A 22286-nucleotide genomic window follows, 5' to 3' on the forward strand; every position below is an offset into this window, starting at 1 on the left:
TGCTGTTGTGCGTGCTAGCCAATCCCCTGTCCATAGTGCATGTGAAGATGCCTCCTGCCCTACACCTGTCGTTGCACACTCAGCTAGCACCATCAGCAAACATGTCCTTGTCCCAGCGCAGCGTTCAGTTGTCCATACCCCAATCCTTGGAACGCAAGCGCAAATACGCAGCCAACGCCCCACAGGCCACACTACTATGTTCCCACATTTCACGACTAGTTTCGCTCGAAATGTTGCCTTTTAGGCTCGTGGAGATGGATGCTTTCCACAACCTGATGGTGGTGGCCGTCCCTCAGTACTCGGTCCCCAGCCACCACTATTTCTCCCGGTGTGCCATCCGCATTACACCAGCACGTGTACCACAACATTAGCCGTGCCCTCAACAATGCAGTTACAGGGAAAGTACACCTGACCATGGACACGTGGAGAAGTGCTTGTGGGCAAGGACGGTACATCTTGCTGACAGCACACTGGGTTAACATAGTGGAAGCCGGGACCCAGTCGGACCTTGGGATTGAACACATCCTCCCGACGCCGAGGATTGGGGGCCAAAGGTAAATCAGGGTTGCCCCCACAGTCTACAGCTCCTGCACCTCATCCTCCTCAGCCTCCTTCTACTCTTCAGCCTCCATCTCCGAAATGACCACATCAGTCACAAGCTGGAAGCACTGCCTCGGCCAAGCGGCAACAGGTTGTGCTGAAGCTAATATGCTTAGGTGACAAACCGCACAATGCTGAAGAGTTGTGGACAGCTCTGGAAGAGCAGGCAGATCTGTGGCTGATACCGCTGAACCTACAGCCAGACATGGTCATGTGTGACAATGGCCGAAACCTGGTGGCGGCACTGAGGCGAGGTGAGCTCACACATGTACCATGCCTGGCCCATATGTTTAACCTCATGGTTCAGCGGTTTCTCAAAAGCTACCTGGAGGTGCCGGATCTGCTTGTCAAAGTACACCACCTGTGTGCCCATTTTAGAAAGTCAGCTACAGCTTCCACTGCCCTTGCCGTGCTTCAGCAACGTTTGCAGCTTCCGGCTCACTGACTGGTGTGTGATGTCCCAACGCATTGGAACTCTACATTGCAGATGTTGGGAAGGATTTGTGACCAGAAGAGTGCAGTTGTTGGGTATACGCTTCCTGATTTGGGCTATTTGCTCTTGTCGTCCTCCTTCTCATCCTCATCCTTCACCACCATATCACTAGGGTGACCGGTGCAACACCCACATAATTTTTTTAAAGGGTGTTTATGATGCCCGTAAAAAAATTTTTTTATACAGTATGTTCATGTATACCCCCCAGGGGTAAATGTTTGTCAGCCCATACACTTAGTGCATGGGCATTACAAGTATAGGAGACCAGCTCCTTTCTAATGGGAACATTTTTTTATGATACCCTCCTCCACGCATTTTCCAAGCTGCATTGGAGTGCCTCCCAATTTTTGGCAGTCCTTACGTTCACTAGATAAGCCAACACTATGGGAGATCCAGTAGCTAATAATGGGAACATTTTTTCATGAGACCCTCCTCTAAGTCTCTTCAAAGGGGTACTGGGGTGCGTCCAAATTTTCAAAGGGGTATTTGGGTGCATCCATCTTTTGCGCAGCCTTGCCACTCACTGCATACGCTATAACAGTATAGGAAACCCACTCTTTAGTAATGGGAACAACAAAGCATAGCCGGCTGATGGCTCTCTAAGAATAGTGAGGACCGACTGCTGGCCCTTTAAGAATAGTAAAGGCCGCCTGATGGCCCTATAAAAATAGGCTTTGTGACTTTCAGAGTCCCTCCTTCATAAATGAAACAGGATGTGTCTGATCATGTCTCACACACCACATGGCCAGATAATGTTGTAAAATGTTAAAATTACATTTCCCAGTGAATGCATTTGTCATGGTTGAAAGCAATACAAAAGTGCAAAAACGCATGAAAAACGCTATGTGTGAACATAGCCTATGGTGTGGAGGAGTATTTTTGTTTTTGGTTATTTATTTTGCCTTATATACAAGTCATTACCCTAGAAAGGATGTTCCTTATCATATTTCCCAGGAAAATCCATTTTGGTTTCGTTTTTTGTATGTTTTATTGTGAGTCCGTAAAAGTGGTGTAATACCTCTGACAACATTGTTTACAGCAGTGACCTGGGAGTCAGAAATGCTTTCAGGGGTCTTCCCCATGCTGTTCCCATGTCATTTGAGCATTGTTCCCATCGATTTGGGCAATTCCAATGTGCTCGACCCGAGCATCGAGCACCCGAGCATTTTAGTGCTCACCCATCACTAATATTCATGTCTAGTAATTTCCAAGAAATTTTAACTTTAAAGGGAACCGGTCAGGATCTCCTATTTGTAACCACTTATTTATTGATCCCTTTATACCTTTCTTACAAGGCTTTTTTTTTTTTTACTTATTAATTGCTGCCTATGCATAAAATCAGTTTTATAACAGGGCTTGCAATTTGCTAAGTAGTGGGGGACTAGTTGTGGGGGGCGTTGTTTTCCCCCGACTAATTGTCCCACTAATGACGTTATACCCCTGTGAGCATGAGTCACGTTATTTACAAGAGCGTTGTTACCACTGGCTCTTTGACATTGCGCAGTAAGTCCGGCGTACGCACCCCAAGTTTATCGTCGCACTGTGTATTAACTAGAGGCAGTGATGACAGGACACAGTCCGCCTTCACAGATGGTTCTCTGCAAATTCCGCAGCCGGCTGTTTCCTGCGTCCATGCTGCATACCCGGCCATGCACAGTGTACCTGGCTTACTGTGCATTATCAGAGATGCTGAAATTTACAAAGAGCTGTTAGTGGCACCGCTCTTGCAAATAATGTCACTCAAACCCACAGGGCATGATAACATGATTAGTGGGACTGTGGAACAATTAGTCTAAGGAAAACAATGCCCACCAGACCAGTCACCCATTAGTTATCATATTTCAAGCCCAGTTACAAAACTGATTTCTTGGGAATGCAGCAGCAGATAAAAGATATAAAAGTGTCATTGGATTTAGCTTTCAAGGATCTGCATGTCTATATATGTGGTTTGGGCCAGGTTCATATTATGAAAATGATTCCCTTTAAAGAGGAACTGGTTACTTTACATTCAAGTGGCTGAAGATATGAATAAAACATGGTTTCTTTTATTTCTCATCTCCATTGCAGAGATATTAACTTGTAAACTTTACGCCAATTTCCCCTTCAACTAAGGGGGCGTTTACTTTTCCCCTGTATGACGTCATCCAATAATATGCCAGAGGTGTCAGGCAGAGGATAAAGAGCACACCCCCAGAGAATATCAGAACTGGCTTTCTTTGTATCTGATATAATACTTATGTCTAACTAGTTTAAAAAAAAATCTCACTTCCAGGGATTACTATGCAGAGATGTGTGATTCCATATACTGCTCTGCATCCGTCCCAGGCTTTGGGGAATAACTTCCCGGTACCTGGGATAAATGCTGATCGCACACTGCAGCTCTAGTCTCACAGCAGCAGGGCAGCACTGGGATGAGAGCTGCAGTGTCCGATCAGCATTTACTCCAGGTCCCAAGACATTATTCCACAATTTGAAGGTCAAATTAACCAATAAAATGTAACAAGTAACAAACCCAAAACTATCTGGTGTGCTTGAGTTTAGGTTTAGTGAGAGGATACTTTGCTTCTACAGTTTATGGTTCTAGCAGCTTTTGAAATATATATACAGTACAGACCAAAAGTTTGGACACACCTTCTCATTTAAAGATTTTTCTGTATTTTCATGACTATGAAAATTGTACATTCACACTGAAGGCATTAAAACTATGAATTAACACATGTGGAATTATATACACTTAACAAAAAAGTGTGAAACAACTGAAAATATGTCTTATATTCTAGGTTCTTCAAAGTAGCCACCTTTTGCTTTGATGACTGCTTTTCACACTGTTGGAATTCTCTTGATGAGCTTCAAGAGGTAGTCACCGGAAATGGTCTTCCAACAATCTTGAAAGAGTTCCCAGAGATGCTTAGCACTTGTTGGCCCTTTTGCCTTCACTCTGCGGTCCAGCTCACCCCAAACCATCTCGATTGGGTTCAGGTCTGGTGACTGTGGAGGCCAGGTCATCTGGCGTAGCACCCCATCACTCTCCTTCTTGGTCAAGTAGCCCTTACACAGCCTGGAGGTGTGTTTGGGGTCATTGTCCTGTTGAAAAATAAATGATGGTCCAACTAAACGCAAACCGGATGGAATAGCATGCCGCTGCAAGATGCTGTGGTAGCCATGCTGGTTCAGTATGCCTTCAATTTTGAATAAATCCCCAACAATGTCACCAGCAAAGCACCCCCACACCATCACACCTCCTCCTCCATGCTTCACGGTGGGTACCAGGAATGTAGAGTCCATCCGTTCACCTTTTCTGCGTCGCACAAAGACACGGTGGTTGGAACCAAAGATCTCAAATTTGGACTCATCAGACCAAAGCACAGATTTCCACTGGTCTAATGTCCATTCCTTGGTGTTCTTTAGCCCAAACAAGTCTCTTCTGCTTGTTGCCTGTCCTTAGCAGTGGTTTCCTAGGAGCTATTTTACCATGAAGGCCTGCTGCACAGAGTCTCCTCTTAACAGTTGTTGTAGAGATGTGTCTGCTGCTAGAACTCTGTGTGGCATTGACCTGGTCTCTAATCTGAGCTGCTGTTAACCTGCGATTTCTGAGGCTTGTGACTCGGATCAACTTATCCTCAGAAGCAGAGGTGACTCTTGGTCTTCCTTTCCTGGGGCAGTCCTCATGTGAGCCAGTTTCTTTGTAGCGCTTGATGGTTTTTGCAACTGCACTTGGGGACACTTTCAAAGTTTGCCCAATTTTTTGGACTGACTGATCTTCATTCCTTAAAGTAATGATGGCCACTCGTTTTTCTTTACTTAGCTGCTTTTTTCTTGCCATAATACAAAATCTAACAGTCTATTCAGTAGGACTATCAGCTGTGTATCCACCTGACTTCTGCACAACACAACTGATGGTCCCAACCCCATTTATAAGGCAAGAAATCCAACTTATTAAACCTGACAGGGCACACCTGTGAAGTGAAAACCATTTCCGGTGACTACCTCTTGAAGCTCATCAAGAGAATGCCAAGAGTGTGCAAAGCAGTCATCAAAGCAAAAGGAGGCTACTTTGAAGAACCTAGAATAGAAGACATATTTTCAGTTGTTTCACACTTTTTTGTTAAGTATATAATTCCACATGTGTTAATTCATAGTTTTGATGCCTTCAGAGTGAATGTACAATTTTCAAAGTCATGAAAATACAGAAAAATCTTTAAATGAGGAGTGTCCAAACTTTTGGTCTGTACTGTATGTTTATTTTAAGTTCTACATTTTGACACTTTTTTATTGATATAATGACTGATGTTTCTATTGCAATGGAAATGTGATACTGTAAATGTTTTCTACAGTATTGTGTTTGTGCTGCACTATTGATATGAAAACCTTGTGAAAATTGGAAAGTGACTTGTTTACATATTAAAATTGATCTGCTCAATACTGTAGCTTAAAGTCTTTTTAACTGAAGGTAAATTGTAGCTTAATGGATATTTTTTTAGATTATAGTTTTTCAGAAATAATCTGTTTCAGGTATATGGTGACCCGTCGGGGGTCCACACAGTCTGAACTGTCCCGGGCCCTGGCTATCCTTAATCCACCCCTGAATTTATGGATATATATTGTGGTAGATCGCTCACTTGGCTGCGCACGGAGGTAGACACAGTTACGCTGTCTCTTTGGTTGGTTTGTTGTAATGTGGCATAAACCAACATTTAGTCCGTGAAAATAAACACAGCCCGCTGGGCAAAACAGGAAAACAAAGCAAAAATGGTCACACAAAGAACAGAGTCCTTGAAGTAGCAGGCATCCACCTTCTGAGAGTTCAGTAACTTTACATGGTTCAGGAACAAACACAACCTCCCTTCTGGTGCTTACTTCTCCAGACATTGAACTCTGAATGCCTCAGCTGGCTAAGTATTTAAACTCCCCCAGACCAGACCTTGAGGCGGAGAGATATGGTGAATGACCTCACACCCTTCACAATGGTCATTCACAAAAACCACTCTCTTTTACAAATGGACTTAAACCCTCTCAACAAATAACATGCTGGAGGAAACTTAATGGTTTTAGTTCACTGAGGCTCACATCCTCAGGGAAACATATCTCCCCTCCAGCACTTTACCAGTGACTTTGCCACAATATATACAGTACAGACCAAAAGTTTGGACACACCTTCTCATTTAAAGATTTTTCTGTATTTTCATGACTATGAAAATTGTACATTCACACTGAAGGCATCAAAACTATGAATTAACACATGTGGAATTATGTACTTAACAAAAAAGTGTGAAACAACTGAAAATATATGTTATATTCTAGGTTCTTCAAAGTAGCCACCTTTTGCTTTGATGACTGCTTTGCACACTCTTGGCATTCTCTTGATGAGCTTCAAGAGGTAGTCACCGGAAATGGTTTTCACTTCACAGGTGTGCCCTGTCAGGTTTAATAAGTGGGATTTCTTGCCTTATAAATGGGGTTGGGACCATCAGTTGTGTTGTGCAGAAGTCAGGTGGATACACAGCTGATAGTCCTACTGAATAGACTGTTAGCTGCTTTTTTCTTGCCATAATACAAATTCTAAGTAAAGAAAGATGAGTGACCATCATTACTTTAAGAAATGGAGGTCAGTTAGTGCGAAAAATTGGCAAACTTTGAAAGTGTCCCAAAGTGCAGTTGCAAAAACCATCAAGTGCTACAAAGAAACTGGCTCACATGAGGACCGCCCCAGAAAAGGAAGACCAAGAGTCACCTCTGCTTCTGAGGATAAGTTTATCCGAGTCACCAGCCTCAGAAATCACAGGTTAACAGCAGCTCAGATTAGAGACCAGGTCAATGCCACACAGAGTTCTAGCAGCAGACACATCTCTTCAACATCTGTTAAGAGGAGACTTTGTGCAGCAGGCCTTCATGGTAAAGTAGCTGCTAGGAAACCACTGCTAAGGACAGGCAACAAGCAGAAGAGACTTGTTTGGGCTAAAGAACACCAAGGAATGGACATTAGACCGAGTGGAAATCCGTGCTTTGGTCTAATGAGTCCACATTTGAGATCTTTGGTTCCAACCACCGTGTCTTTGTGCGACGCAGAAAAGGTGAACGGATGGACTCTACATGCCTGGTTCCCACCGTGAAGCATGGAGGAGGAAGTGTGATGGTGTAGGGGTTCTTTGCTGGTGACATTGTTGGGGATTTATTCAATATTAAAAGCATACTGAACCAGCATGGCTACCACAGCATCCTGCAGCGGCATGCTATTCCATCCGGTTTGCGTTTAGTTGGAACATCATTTATTTTCCCCTCACCCATGACAGCACACCTTGAGAGAGAGGGATCTGCCCCACCAAGGACAGGAAACCGTCTGAAATAAAAGGGCGGTACCTCTCCCTCGCTTCAGTTGGTTTCCTGTCCTTGATGGGAACCTGTCTGAAGAAAGGTGTCTTCTTACCTGGGCCCATTCCGGTGTGGAAGAGCGGGCACCTGCCTGTGCACCGGGTTCCGGGTCCCTGAATCGTCGTCCGCGGTTCCCTGGAGCCGTGTCCGAGCAGGCGCAGGCGGTGAGGAGGGCTCCGGCTCCCCGCAGACCACTGCGCTGTCCTCTCCCTGCCGCAGGCTCCTGGCTGGTCGCACGCCGAGCAGCGTCTTCCGGGTATGACGCGCCTGACGTCACGGTGCGGTGCACGCTGGGAGAGACGTGCCCGATGATGTCGGGGGCGGCACCCGGAACCAAGATGGCGGCGCCCTGTAAACGCTTGCCAGTCGTTTTTTTCAAAGATTGGCCGGTGGGTGTCTGGAGGGGGGAGGACACATGGACCGGAGGAGGTTCGGATGTGCCCTATTTAAGGTGGGGGGGCTCCTGACAAGCGCTGCTTATACTCAAGCTTGGGTGTAGCAGCTATGGCAGACCAGGACAGCCAGGAGCAGCAGCAGCTGACCCCTCCACCGCATCAACGCCAGCGGAAGAAGCAGTCGGACACCTCGCACACGGACGGCCGCTCCAGCAACCGCAGCTGCAGCAGGAGGAGTAAGGTGTCGGACGCTTCAGGGCCATCCAGAAGGGATTCGTCTTATGTCCTGCCACAGCCTCCAAATCCAGTACCCTTTTGTGACTTCAGGGGTGAGTGATCTTCGTGAATGTCACTTCATAGTAATGGAAAGTTATTATGTGCTTCATTCCTTAGAAACCTAAGAAGAGTAGCGCCAAAAAGAAGCACAGGGTTTGCGCCTTATGCCAGGCCCCCCTTTCCAAAGATTGGCAGAAACAGCTTTGTGCAAGCTGTATTAACCAAACGATAGTGGAGAGCACCCTGGATTTCACTTCTAAATTGAGGTCCGTAATCCGTTCAAAAGTGCAGGATTCCCTGAAAGGCTTACTAAAGGGGAAAAAAAGATCCCATAAAGATATCTCCTCCGACTATGATTTATCCTCCCAGTCAGAGGATCTTTGCCTCAGTGATTCGGCATCCTCCTCTTCATCGGACAGTGGTAGGCCCTGTTTCCCTATTGAGGATACTGACAAGTTGGTTAGAGCGGTCAGATCTACCATGGGGTTGAGGGAGGAGAAGGCAGCCAGGTCCCTGGAAGATATTATGTTCGCAGGCCTGAAGGAAAAAAAGAGACGCTCCTTTCCAATGAATCCCCAAATTCAGACCCTTATAGACCAGGAATGGAGGAAGCCGGAGAAATCAGGAGTTTTGCCCTCATCCTCTAAAAGGAGGTACCCCTTCGAGGATAGTGTCTCTGAGTCCTGGGACAAAATTCCTAAAGTTGACAGGTCTGTCGCCCGATCATCCAAAAGATTGTCCCTACGGTCTTTTGGCCAACTCCTCAGCGGATTCAGTTAAACTCGCTGCCAGGTCGGCAAATTTGTCTAATGCTGCCAGACGAGCCCTGTGGCTCAAGGGTCGCCCAGGAGACCTACAATCTAAGCATAAGCTTTGTTCTCTTCCTTGTAATGGTAAACTTTTGTTTGGCCAAAAACTGGACGAGCTTTTGGAGAAGGCTGGCGACAGAAAGAGAGGTTTCCCAGGGTTCACGATGGGAAACAAAAAGGTCCTATTTTCGGAGGAAGAGGTTTAACCGGGGTCGCCCTCCGGGAGAAAGGAAAAGATGGGAGCCCAGATCTAAAAAGGACTCTGGTTACATGTTTGGAGGACCATCCTCCAGTTCCAAAAAATCTCCCCAATGACGCGAGGCTAGAGGTCGGGGGAAGGCTTTCCCATTTTATCCCAGCTTGGGAAGCCATCACTTCAAATCCCTGGGTGTTGGATATCATAAAGAAAGGCCTAAAGATACGCTTCTGTCAGGTCCCTCACCGAACCTTCATGATCACCTCCAAGAGGAAGTCCAGGGAGGAGCAGATGGCTCTAGAATCAGAGGTATTAGACTTAGTCAACAAGCAGGTCCTTCACGAAGTTCCAGTTTCACAATGGGGACGGGGATTTTATTCCCCCCTGTTTGTGATAAAAAAAAACAAATGGGTCCTTAAGGACCATTATCAACCTCAAAAGTCTAAATCAGCTGATAATCAACCAGACTTTCAAGATGGAATCAGTGAACTCTGCAGTGAAACTCTTACACCACAATTGTTTCATGGCGGTCATCGACCTAAAAGATGCCTACTATCACGTCCCAATCCATCCAGACTACCGGAAGTACCTAAGGGTAGCCCTGTTCATCCAAGGGCAATTGAGACATTTCCAATTCACTGCCCTACCTTTTGGACTCTCGATAGCACCGAGAGTATTCACAAAGGTTATAGCGGAGGTGACAGCTTTTCTCTGAATCAAGAACGTGGTGATTGATCCCTATCTGGACGACTTTCTGATAATAGGGAAATCGGAGGACCACTGTTCCTCTCAACTTTTAGAGGTCAGGACAGCTTTACATCACCTGGGGTGGTTAATAAATATTCAAAAATCAAAGCTATCCCCTCAAGGACTCAGATCTTTCTGGGCTTGACCCTAGATTCCCTCCCTAAATTCTTATAGGGAGGGATAATCAAGCTACCTTGGAAAGAGAAATTGTGTCTCTTCAAAAAGCCAAATGGAGAGTTCAGAATGTATCAGAATCGCCCGATATATCAATATAAAAAAAGAATTAATCAGATCGGTAAACAGCGTAAAGAGAAAAAAAATCGAAACACCAGAATTAAATTTTTATGGGCGCCGCAACATTGCAATAAGCAATAATAACGGGCGATCAAAACATCATATCTATCCTAAAATGGTATCAATAAAAATGTAAGCTCAGCACTCAAAAATTAAGCCCCTCAACCGGTCCCAGATCCCAAAAAATGGAGACGCTATAGTTCTGGTAAAATGCCGCCATTTTATTTTTTTTGACAAATTTTGTACTATTTTTTTCACCACTTAAATAATAAAGAACATATACATGTTTATCATCTAAAAACTCCTAATGATTTTGAGAATCATAATGGCAGGTCAGTTTTAGCATTTAGTGAACACGGTAAAAAAAATAATAAAATTGTGGAATTGCACTTTTTTTGTAATTTCACTGCACTTCGAATTTTTTGCCTGTTTTCCAGTAAACTATATGGTAAAATCAATGGTGCTGTTCAAAAGTACAACTTGTCCCGCAACAAACGAGCCCTCACATGGCCACATTGACGGGAAAAAAAAAAAAAAGTTATGGCTCTGGGAAGAAAGGGAGCAAAAAACAAAAACGCAAAAATCCAAAGGTGGTGAATGGGGTTAATAATAATGGGAGACTTTACTAATATTTGGAACCAGTTTTGGGATATATTCCCCAGAGGCCAGGATCCAATCTCCCCATTTAGTCGCCTTACAGCAGAGGTGGGATGGATTGACGTTTGAGGGAAAGGTTTCCCAACTCAAAGGTTTACTTCTGGGCTTCATTAACATATCGGTCCCTCTCTAGAATTGATCTAGTGTTATGTAATTCTCTTATGATCCCGGTACTCACTGAGATCCAATATTCCCCTAGACCTTTATCAGACCATTGCTGTTCAAGATGCAAGCGGCACCGACAAGGGCCGGGGTCTCACAAGGTTGGAAACTCAATCCATTCTGGTCAAAAATTATTGACTGTAAAAATGTTAAGAGAGGCTGGAGGAATTGTTTGTTATTAACATAGGGCCGGCGTCAATCAATGTGGTATGGGATACTATGAAAGCCTTTCTGAGGGGGGCATGGAGTACAGAGATAAAGATTGTCAAAAATACTACACAACAGTATTAGAGAACAATTAGAGAACAAAGTCCGGTAAACGGGAGCATCTTTCAATTCAAACAACTGCCCTGAAAATGTAACACAGTGGAAGGAATCTCAGCGGAAACTAAAATCTATTGAAATAGAATAAGCCGCTAATAAAATAGAGGTTTTTAAAACAACAATTCTATGAGGAAGAGGAGACCACTGGTCGGCTACTTGGAAGGATGACGCAGGCCCCCAAAAGAAAATGCTTTCATATATCTTCTGAGAGATGCAGAGGGTAATGTTGTTTCTGAGACACCTGACATATTGGAAGTTATGGGCAGTTTTTATTCTAAGTTATACTCAACTAGGGTTGAATATTCTCAGGAAGATTTGTTAGGGTGTTTGTCTGGGATAGCTCTTCGCTCCTTAGGGGACAAGGACAGAGTATTCCTAGATTGGCCAATTTCCCTGGAAGAAGTTCAGCAGGCTGTAGGGAATATGGCCAATGATGAAGCTCCGGGGTAGATGGACTTCCAATAGAGGTAATTAAATGCTTTGAGGGAGAATTACCACGGTATTTCGAAATGATTAATAATGCCTTTTGAACGAGGTCACTCCCAAGCTCACTGTATGAGGCAGTAATTGCGGTGCTGTCTAAGAAAGGGAAAGATAAAGAGCTACCTGATTAGTACAAGCCAATATCGCTTTTAATGTCGGATGTTAAAATCCTGGCCAAAACTCTTACCTCTAGGCTGAGCACTGTGAGTGATCAGTAATTTATCCGGACCAGGTAGGATTTATGCCATCTTAGTCAATAGCTATAAATCTGCGCAGGCTTTTTTTGAATTTGTAGGTGGCACGGGGTGGACCTTAAACAAAAAGCAATAGTATCCCTGGATACCGCTAAAGCTTTTGATAGAGTAGAGTGGAGTTACATCTGGGTAGTGCTGGAGAAAATGGGGTTTGACCCTAATTTCATTAAATGGGTTAAGATTAGTGCCGGGCGAGCACTAAAATGCTTGGGTGCTCGAAGCTCAGGCCGAGCATATCGTGATACTCGGGTGCTCGACCAGAGCAACGAGCCCAATGTAAGTCTATGGGAAAATCGAGCATTTTTCTGGTGGGCCCCCCCCCGGCGGTCTGCAGAAGGTCAAAAATTGCCCAAATCGATGGGAACAGTGCTCAATGAAACATGTCAGGCAGGCAGGCAGGGTATATAGGAGGGTGCATGAAAAACATAGCAGGGTACTTGGAACACACTAGTGCCCTCCGATTTTCATGCACCCGTCTCTTTAAAAAAGCCAGCCGGCAATTCAGCAGTAGCATACACCGGTACCCGACAATTTAGAACAGAAAGAATAGAACAACACACATAGATTAGATAGATAGAAACATGTCAGTCACATATATAAGAAGTACAGTGACAGTGTTGGTTACTGTACTTGTTATTTAATTTTAAAATAAAGGATTGGCGCGGGGTTCCCCGTAATTTTAGGCTCTAGCGGAGGTTAAGCAGACGGCTGGGGCAGATGTTTGAAGCCTGGGAAGGGGGTAATACCCACGGAGCTTCCCAGGCTACTAACATCAGCCCCCAGCTGAATACCTAGCCTTTACTAGCTATTAAAATGGGGGACCCCAAAAAAACGCTGGGGGCTGATATTAATAGCCCAGGAAGGGTGCCATGAATATTGCTCCCCCCCAGGCTAGAAACACCAGCCCTCAGCCACCCCAGAAATGGTACATCCATAGGATGTGCCAATTCTGGCACTTAGCCTCGCTCTTCCCACTGCCCTGTAGCGGTGACAGCGGGGTTATAGGGCTGGGGTTGATGTCAGCTTATAATGCCAGCTGACATCAAGCCCAGGTTAGTAATGGGGAGGTGTCTATAAGACACCCCCATTACTAACCTCATAGTGAAGGTGAAATGTAAAATAAAAACACCAACACCCAGAATAAAATCTTTTAATTGAAATAAAGACACAATACTTAAATATTCTAAATTAAACTCTACTTACCGTCACGCCCAATCAAACTGAATCCCATGTCTCCTGCAATAAAAGTAAAATAATGAACCAACCTCATCCTTACCTTTCCATGGTTCCCACGACAGCTCCAGCTCTGCTACATTGAGATGGCAGGCTGGATCATAGCAGAACGCTGCCATCCAGCTTGTCATGCTGCAGAGACACTGCAGAGCGCAGGCATGCATGCGCTCCACAGTGTCTCGCTGAGACGGCATCCAAATGAGCCAAGTTAATGTCCAATGAACTCAGCTCACCTCATGCACGTCACTGACAGCGTGGGAGAATTCTCCTGCTCACACGGTGACGTCATTTGCTGGCACCCCATTACTAACCTGGGCTTGATGTCAGCTGGCATTATAAGCTGACATCAACCCCAGCCCTATTACCCCACTGCCACCACTACAGGGCAGTGGGAAGAGCGAGGCTAAGTGCCAGAATTGGCACATCCTATGGATGTGCCATTTTTGGGGCAGGTGAGGGCTGGTGTTTCTTGCCTCGGAGGGGGCCAATATTCATGGCATCCTTCCTGGGCTATTAATATCAGCCCCCAGCTGTCTGCATAGCCTTTGCTAGCTATTAAAAGATGGGGGACCCCTCGTCATTTTTTTTTGGGTCCCCCATTTTAATAGCCAGTAATGGCTAGGTATTCAGCTGGGGTCTGATATTAGTAGCCTGGGAAGCTAAGTGGGTATTACCCCCTTCTCAGGCTTCAAACGTCTGCCCCAGCCATCTGCTTAACCTCCGCTAGAGACAAAAATTACGGGGAACCCCAAGCCAATTTTTTTTAAGAAATCCTTTATTTTAACACTAAATGACAAGTACAGTAACCAACACTGTCACTGTACTTATATATGTGACTGACATGTTTCTATCTATCTAGTCTATGTGTGATGCTCTATTCTTTCTGTTCTAAATTGTCGGGTACCGGTGTATGCCGCTGATGAATTGCTGGCTTTTCATGTTTCACTGAGCACTGTTCCCATCGATTTGGGCAATCACTGTGATGCCACAACCACCATGTCTGCGGCATTACAGTGTGTGGCAGGCAATCCCTGCATGTTGATTGGCGCTATAAATAGCGTCAAACAAGCAGGGAGGGGACCCGAGCATCCGTCCGAGCATCGCGCAGGTACTCGGCAAGCTCCGAGCATCTCGAGTACTGAGATGCTCAGGCGAGTACCGAGCAGTGGCGAGCATGCTCGCTCATCACTAGTGTTATAGCAGAAGATGAGGCCCCTCAAATTCAAAGACCCCATCTATGCTATATAAGTCTGAAAGTTACTTTAGGTCAAAATAACACCAGCTGTGAATGTTCCTTCTTGAATCAATAATGCGTCCTTGCTAGTCATCAGAATGTATCTGATTAAATGTGTCTAATTAAATGTGTCCGAATAAATGTTTCAACACAAGCATTGACATCACGAGAATAGAAACTAGTCTTTGTGTGCTAAAATTGTATAATAAAACCATATATGGTAAATCCGTTTCCTGCCTTCAGGGTGGATATAAACCCATGCTTTGTAATAAAGTTTAGAGCTTGTTTGACACACATCCTGTCCTGTGTCTCAGTCTTTCCGAGCTCGTAATCCAAAGGATAGAAGACTCAGAATACAGTGACCACAGCTGGCGCCTCGAACAGGGACTTTGAGTTAATGTACCCAGGGGTGCTCGACCGGTCCGAGACGTGGGACGAGTGAAGCTCTCTGTTGGTGATATATACAGCGCTGAGGTAAGAATAACTGTTATATTCTACCTAATTATATCACTGCATAGAAGAGACTCCCTCACCCCCGAGCGGTCGGCTCCCCAGGTAATTCACAGATTGTTGTCTGGCTCAGGTCCCTTTGAACCAGTAGAATTCCCTCAGATAAATTGACAGTCCTGCCTTCTATCCTTTGGAAAAACTTAAGAATGAAAGTATGGATCCGATGATTGTGTTGTGGGTGTGTATTGGGATTGGTGTTTTTGGTCTGTTTTTCTGGTTGGCGTATAAGTCCTGTAAGGCTAGTAGTGGAATGGTTCAGAAACCTTTGTGGCCCATTGTCTAAGTGACCATTGTCTAAGTGACTGAGGAGTCTACTCTAAGTGAGGAGAACCAAAAAAATGGGGAACCAAAATGCCAAGGAAGGCATTATAGCCAAAGACTTAGTGGTAAGCAGAGAAGGGAAACTGGCACTGATTGGAATTGACAAAATATTGTGTAAAGCGGGAATGAATGAGAATGGAGAGATGAATGGAGAGAAATGGAAATCCTTCTTTAACTGCTATCATGGATGGCTGAAAGATAAGGGTCTGTTGAAGACAGTGGATGTATGGATGAATGCATGCGCTCATTTTAAAGGAAAAATTGAAGAATTAGGAGACTGACGTTACAGACTGACAAAAACCGGAATGACAGATTTTTCTCTCTGTCCGCTCCCGACGTCACCCAGGTCACCCCCACCCCAGTACCAGAATTCTCAGGAACCCAATTGTTGGGTTTGCCCCAGATGTGGACAGCAGAACCCCTTGACAGTAGACATCTGTGTGGCATGTGGAGGACCGAGACCCCACCCAGCTAGTCTATTCCCAATGAGGAAGGTAGTTGTACCAGGAGCACCGGGAGCAGCAGCTGCAGCGGGGGGGGGGGAAGCAGTTGTTCCAGGTCAGGAAGCTCGCACAATGTTAATGTATAGACCATGGAGTCCTTCAGAGCAGTTGGCGTTGATCTCCCAGCTGCCAGACCCATCCCAGGCCCCTATGGGTTTCGCTAGAATGATCACCACCATACAGGATACGTACCAAGCCACTAGAATAGATCTGCAAGAGGTAATTAAGGGGAAATTGGCAGATGAAGCTCGGTATGACAGACTGACGGACGAAACTTATAAACAATATGACAATAGAACGGGCCCTGATGTAGCGGAGGCTAATGATGCAGCAGCCGGGGTTCTGTACGTAAAAGCGTTGGTAAAAGCATGTAAAGACAGGCAAGCAGAAAAGCAAGTTACACTAGAAGATAGAGTGCAGGGGAAGGAGGAAGATCCTAAGGATTATTTCTATGCATTAAAGAAAACCTGGTCAGAAATGGGGTTCAACCCCGGAAATAAGACTAGTGAGAGGGTATTAGCAAGTGCTTTCATGAATGGACTAAAGAAGGAGATTGCAGAGAAGGTAAAAGCAAGTAGACCGGACTGGAGATCAGTGAAGGCAGAAGATTTAGCTAGAATAGCTCAGGGGGTACAGCATGACATAGCGCAGGCAAAGAGAGCTGCCAAAATACACATAGTAGAGACGACCCCCAGAAACAACAGAGGCAGAGGACGGACTGAAGGAGGAGGACAGAAACTGTGTTACGGATGTAAAAAGCCAGGACATTTTAGAAAGGACTGTAGGACCAACCCGTATCCAAATGCTCAGAGTACGGGTCCTCCAGCCGACCAAACAATGCCCCCATAGGATGAGGGTAGCTTGCACATGAACCCCCTCATCTCCTTACCCCCAACTCCCAGTTGTATAGTGCAGGTGAACCTATCAGGGGGACATGAAATCGATTTCCAAGTAGATACGGGGGCCGACAATTCAGTAATTACGCAAGGTGATTGGCCATACACTGACACTGATTTTTCACATCATGTCATTGCCACCCCCTTCAATTCCCCGTCTGTCCTGCTCCCTGTCACTAAGAGAATTCCCCTGCAAATTCAAGGAGCTACTGTACATAGCCAGCTCATGGTATCGCCCCGAGGCCAATGTAATCTATTGGGAAATGATGTGTTGTCCCAATTACAAGCACATATTGAGTATCATCCCGATGGCAGTGTCACCATGACCCCAGGTTTAAAACCAAGTACCCTTTGCAAAATTATGTCACCAGATATTGCCAGCATAGAAGAGAAAAATGAGTTTCCCCCGATATTGGAGCATGCTGTACCACATGATTTTTGGGCCTCAGACAAAACAGATGTTGGTAGGTTAAGAGTTCAACCAGTAATGGTAAAATTAAAACCAGGAGCAATTTTGCCTCAACAGAAGCAGTATCCCCTTAGCTCGGCTCAGGAGAATGCCATAGCCCAGCAAGTCCAAAAATTACTACAGAGGGGAGTCCTAGTCAAAACCCAGTCCCCTTGCAACACTCCCCTGTTCCCAGTAAAGAAAAAGAGCGTGCCAGGACAACCAGCCGCATATAGAATGGTCCATGACCTCCGGTTGGTTAACAAAGCCACAGAACTTCTAACCCAGTTGTGCCCAACCCGCATACTCTTCTGTCACAGATACCTTCTAACTCTCTTTGCTTTTCAGTGGTCGATTTGGCAAATGCATTTTTCAGTGTACCATTACATCCTGACTGCCAGTACTTGTTTGCTTTCACATTCCAGGGCAGTCAATATACATGCACAGTGTTGCCACAGGGTGCCCAGAATTCACCCACAATGTACACTGCAAGTCTGCAGGAAATACTGGAGGGATGGTCTGAACCACATATCGTTGTTCTGCAATATGTCGATGACCTGCTCATTTGTGCCCCCTCCAGGAAACAATGTCATAGAGAAACAACATAAGCGATATAGTTGCACTATCACGCTGGCTGCAAGGCATCGAAAGAGAAGCTTCAGTTTTGTAAATCTTCAGTCACCTTTTTGGGACATTGCATTACACCAGGAGCCCGTCATTTAACAAATGCACGTAAACAAGCAGTACAGGCATTCACCATCCCCATTAATGTTGCAGCCCTCAGAACTTTTCTTGGACTGGTCTCCTATTGCAGACAGTGGATTCATGCCGTCTCTGTTTTAATGCAGCCCCTCTATGACTGTCTTACTCCAACACCTTTTGTACTAACACCAGAGGCAATAGACTGTTTTTATTCTCTCAAAAACCGTATGTTGGCCGCTCCAGCTTTGGGTACCCCTAATTATGAGCTCCCATTTACTCTGTATCTTCATGAACAAGCTGGACATGCAGCAGGAGTTTTAACTCAAACACACGGTGATAATCAGAGACCTGTTGCCTACTTTAGTGGCAGATTAGATGCGGTAGCCAGAGGTGCACCATCCTGTGTACGTGCTCTGCATGCTGTTGGACTATTACTCCATAAATCCGCAGACATTGTTCTTGACCACCCGCTCACCGTTCTAACACCTCATGATGTCTACACTATATTGAACCAAGTGCAACCCGCTCACCTCTCAGCAGCACGTCATCTCAGGTTACAATGTGCACTGTTAATGCCTCCCAATGTTTCTTTACAGAGGTGTACTACCCTGAATCCAGCAACTTTGTTACCTCTCTCGGATCTAAAGGAGGAGTCAGGCACTGTGCTTTATAAGGAAGATCCAAGAGAGGAAGTTCCTCATGACTGTGTACAAATGATGGCACGAGAAACGGCAGGTTTACCTACTGTATTTGAACATAAATTACAAAATGCAGATTTTGAATTTTTTGTAGATGGATCCCGTCATCAGGACGATTCAGGTACCTTCCATACTGGATATGCAGTTGTCTCCCTCAATGCAGTAATCAAGGCAGAACCAATGCTCCCACACCAATCGGCTCAAGAAGCTGAACTTAGGGCCCTAACCGAGGCCTGTAGACTAGCGGAAGGTAGTATTGTTAACATTTACACAGATTCTAGGTACGCATTCGGTATATCGCATGATTTTGGTCCAATATGGAAGTCAAGAGGTTTCCTGACAGCAGCAGGACACCCCATTAAGAATGCTGATGCGGTCCAGCAGTTAATTGATGCGCTACAACTACCCAAACAAGTAGCTGTCATAAAGGTAAGAGCACATACCAGACGCACCGACTAGGTAAGCAGAGGTAACGCGATGGCAGATGCAGCGGCAAAAACAGCAGCCTGTAAGCCGCAACAAGGGTCAACAGTACGTCAGTTAAGTGCCCCTAAAAACCCCTTTGTGTCGGAGGACATCTTATCCCAAATGCAGGCTCAGGCTCAAAAGGAGGAGGTTGATAAGTGGTTACAGGAAGGTGCATGCCTGAATGAAGCAAATGGGGTATGGGGGAAAGGGACACGACGATGCCTTCCAAGGGCACTGTACCCAGCAGCAGCCCAGATACTACATGGGCCGACACACCAATCTAAAACGGGTGTGATGAGTGTGATGCAGAAACATTGGGTGGCACCAGGATTCTCCACCTGTATTGAAAGCCTGATACAAGGGTGCATGATATGTGCTACACATAATCAGGGTAGTTAAAACACCACCCAAACACACCCCCCGGCCCCTCTATCCATTCCAGAGACTGCAAATTGATTATATTCAGCTGCCAAAGTCAGGATCATGGGAATATGTGTTAGTCTGTATTGATTTGTTCTCAGGATGGCCAGAGGCTTTCCTGATTGCCAATGCCACGGCTGCGGCAACTGCAAAGAAACTGCCTGCGGAGGTGGTCTGCAGGTATGGGGTACCAGAGGTAATTGAGAGTGACAGAGGTACACACTTCACAGGTGAAATAATGAATGAAGTTATGTCAGCTCTAGGAATTCAACAAGCATTCCACACCCCATATCACCCACAAAGTAGTGGTAAAGTGGAAAGACTGAATGAGACATTGAAATTAAAAATTCAGAAAGCCATGGCTGAGACAGGAAAACCATGGCCGGACTGTTTACCGCTTGCTCTGTTTTCAGTAAGATACACACCTAATAAAAATACTGGACTCTCTCCATATGAGATATTGTTTGGCAACGTACGCAGCCTAGGGTGTTTCTATCCGCAAGCATTAGAAATGAACAACCATGTGCTAAGTTCCTATGTGAGGGCTTTACACAAAAAGATTAAGCAAGTACATGATAATGTCTTCAGTTCTCTTCCAGATCAAGACTCTAGCAGCCATACGCTGCAACCTGGAGACTGGGTGGTTATAAAAAGACACGTGAGGAAAAGCCTAGATCCACGGTTTGACGGACCCTTTCAAGTTCTGCTGACCACAAGTACAGCCGTTAAGCTAGAGGGAAAAGAGACCTGGATCCACGCGTCCCATTGCAAAAAGATACTAGGAGAACCAGCGGACAAAGAATGAAGACATTGTTTATACTTACCTGCATCCTTACAACCACAGGTGCATGGACTAGGTTGAGCGCCACAGATGGAGACGACAATAGATTCATTAAACACCATCTTGCTCTAATCGATGGACTAAAGGAGCAAAACCAGACCATTGCTAACTGTTGGATATGTACACATGCCCCTGTGACGTCCACTAGCATACCCTTTCTCGCTGTCCCAGTCTCATGGGAAGAGATAAACTTTTGGGTGAACTGTTCAGATATTTGGGCCAATAATGCCACACAGAGACTGTGGAATACCACTGTTGGGATTCCCGTAGTAGGATGGACAGAATTTCTGTGGTGGCAAGGGAACCTGACGGGTCAAATAATTCCCAGGTTGTATTTAGCATTTAAAGGAGGGGAGTGGGTACCCCGAAACAAAACAAAAATTACTGATTTTGGTAAGATACCACAACAAGGGTTAAAAGTAAGTTTCAAGCCCACCTCAGACAGTAGTGATGCCTTTAAACCTTCCCTGTTAGAAAGATATCTACACACTTCTTATTGGGTGAATAATGTCCATTTTAAAAACGGGACAAGTGAAACCTGTGCCAAAATACCTGGCAATCTACAGTGTAATGAAAGCTCAAGTTATCAGAAAGGTGCACCTACGTGTGGCAATCCTGATGCTGGCTATTGTTCTCCCTTAGGTCAGCAGCCTGGATGGTGTATGATGTCAAATGTTTCTAAGTTTGTTGATTTAGTTCACCGTCTAATACTGCAACATTCAGCATTATGGAATCTCCCCGCATCCATGTATTGGGTATGTGGAGACAAGGCTTTCAAGTGGCTCCCAGTAGGAGTAACAGGAACTTGTACCTTAGCCAGATTGACCCCCGCAACTTATATTGTTACTCCAGACCAGCTAGATCCTTTGTCTATCCCAAAACATACACTGCATAAGCGATCAGCAGACAATAAAGAAAGACCAAGTGGGAGACTCCATATAGTTCAAATGGGAGGGGTAAACAAATTTTTCAGTGCATTGTTTATATACCCTATGTTGACACAAACGTGGGATAAATTAGTAGAAGCTACAGACTATCTTGATGACCAGATTTGGGATATTTTAGAAGTAGTTAACGGATCTCTAGAAGTACAGAATCAATTGATTATTGTCACGAACCAACATACCCTTGTACTAGATTATTTAACAGCAGCACAAGGAGGGATGTGCCAGATAATAGGGCCCGCATGCTGTCATTACATAGACAATTCTAGTGTACTGACGCTGAAGCATAAGTTGGAAGATGTGGTAAAATTAAGGAGACTTTATGATGAGGCCAACCTCAAGAATCAGGATTTCTGGTGGGCAAACACCTTTTCCTTTCTAAATCCCGCAAATTGGTTTAAAGGTATTGGTGGGTGGTTGGCTGGTATAGTACAAGCTATTTTACAGGTTTTGCTAATGTGTCTTGCGGTTTATTTGGTTTTTAAGCTTTTTTTTAATGTGTATTCAGCGTTGTACTAAAAGAAAACATAGAGATTCGTATTGATAAATAAAGGAACAAAAGGATGGAATGTTATAGCAGAAGATGGAGTCCCTCAAGTTTAAAGGCCCCATCTATGCTATATAAGTCTGACAGTTATTTTAGGTGAAAACAACAGCTATGAATGTTCCTTCTTGTATTAATAGCGTGTCCTTGGGAGAAGATAAAGTATACTCCCTGGCCAGATGTTTCTTCTTGTAGCAATAATGTGTTCTTGCAGAAAGATGAAATGACCTTGCTAACTAGATAAGTCTAATTAAATATTTTAAAGCATACAGAAACTAGCTTTTTTCGCTTGTTCAGCTAATATATATGGCAAATCCGTTTCCTGCCTTTTAGGGTGTATATTAGCCCTGTGTTTTGTAATAAAGTTTTTAGAGTATGTTTAGACACAAACATCCTGTCCTGTGTCTTCATTCTCTCCGAGCTCTCCGAGCTCGTAATCCAAAGGATAGAAGACCCAAAATTCAG

General features: G+C 44.9%; 1 protein-coding gene across 1 annotated transcript in view; it reads left to right on the forward strand.

The window, feature by feature from the left end:
* LOC141171888 (gastrula zinc finger protein XlCGF66.1-like) overlaps positions 1-22286 on the forward strand; it is a 469561-nt gene that overhangs the window by 323098 nt on the left and 124177 nt on the right. The window lies entirely within an intron of this gene.

The sequence above is a fragment of the Phyllobates terribilis genome, unplaced genomic scaffold (assembly GCF_046119375.1).
Source record: "Phyllobates terribilis strain yellow unplaced genomic scaffold, ASM4611937v1 Scaffold_12__6_contigs__length_324123572, whole genome shotgun sequence".
Taxonomy (NCBI): domain Eukaryota; kingdom Metazoa; phylum Chordata; class Amphibia; order Anura; family Dendrobatidae; genus Phyllobates; species Phyllobates terribilis.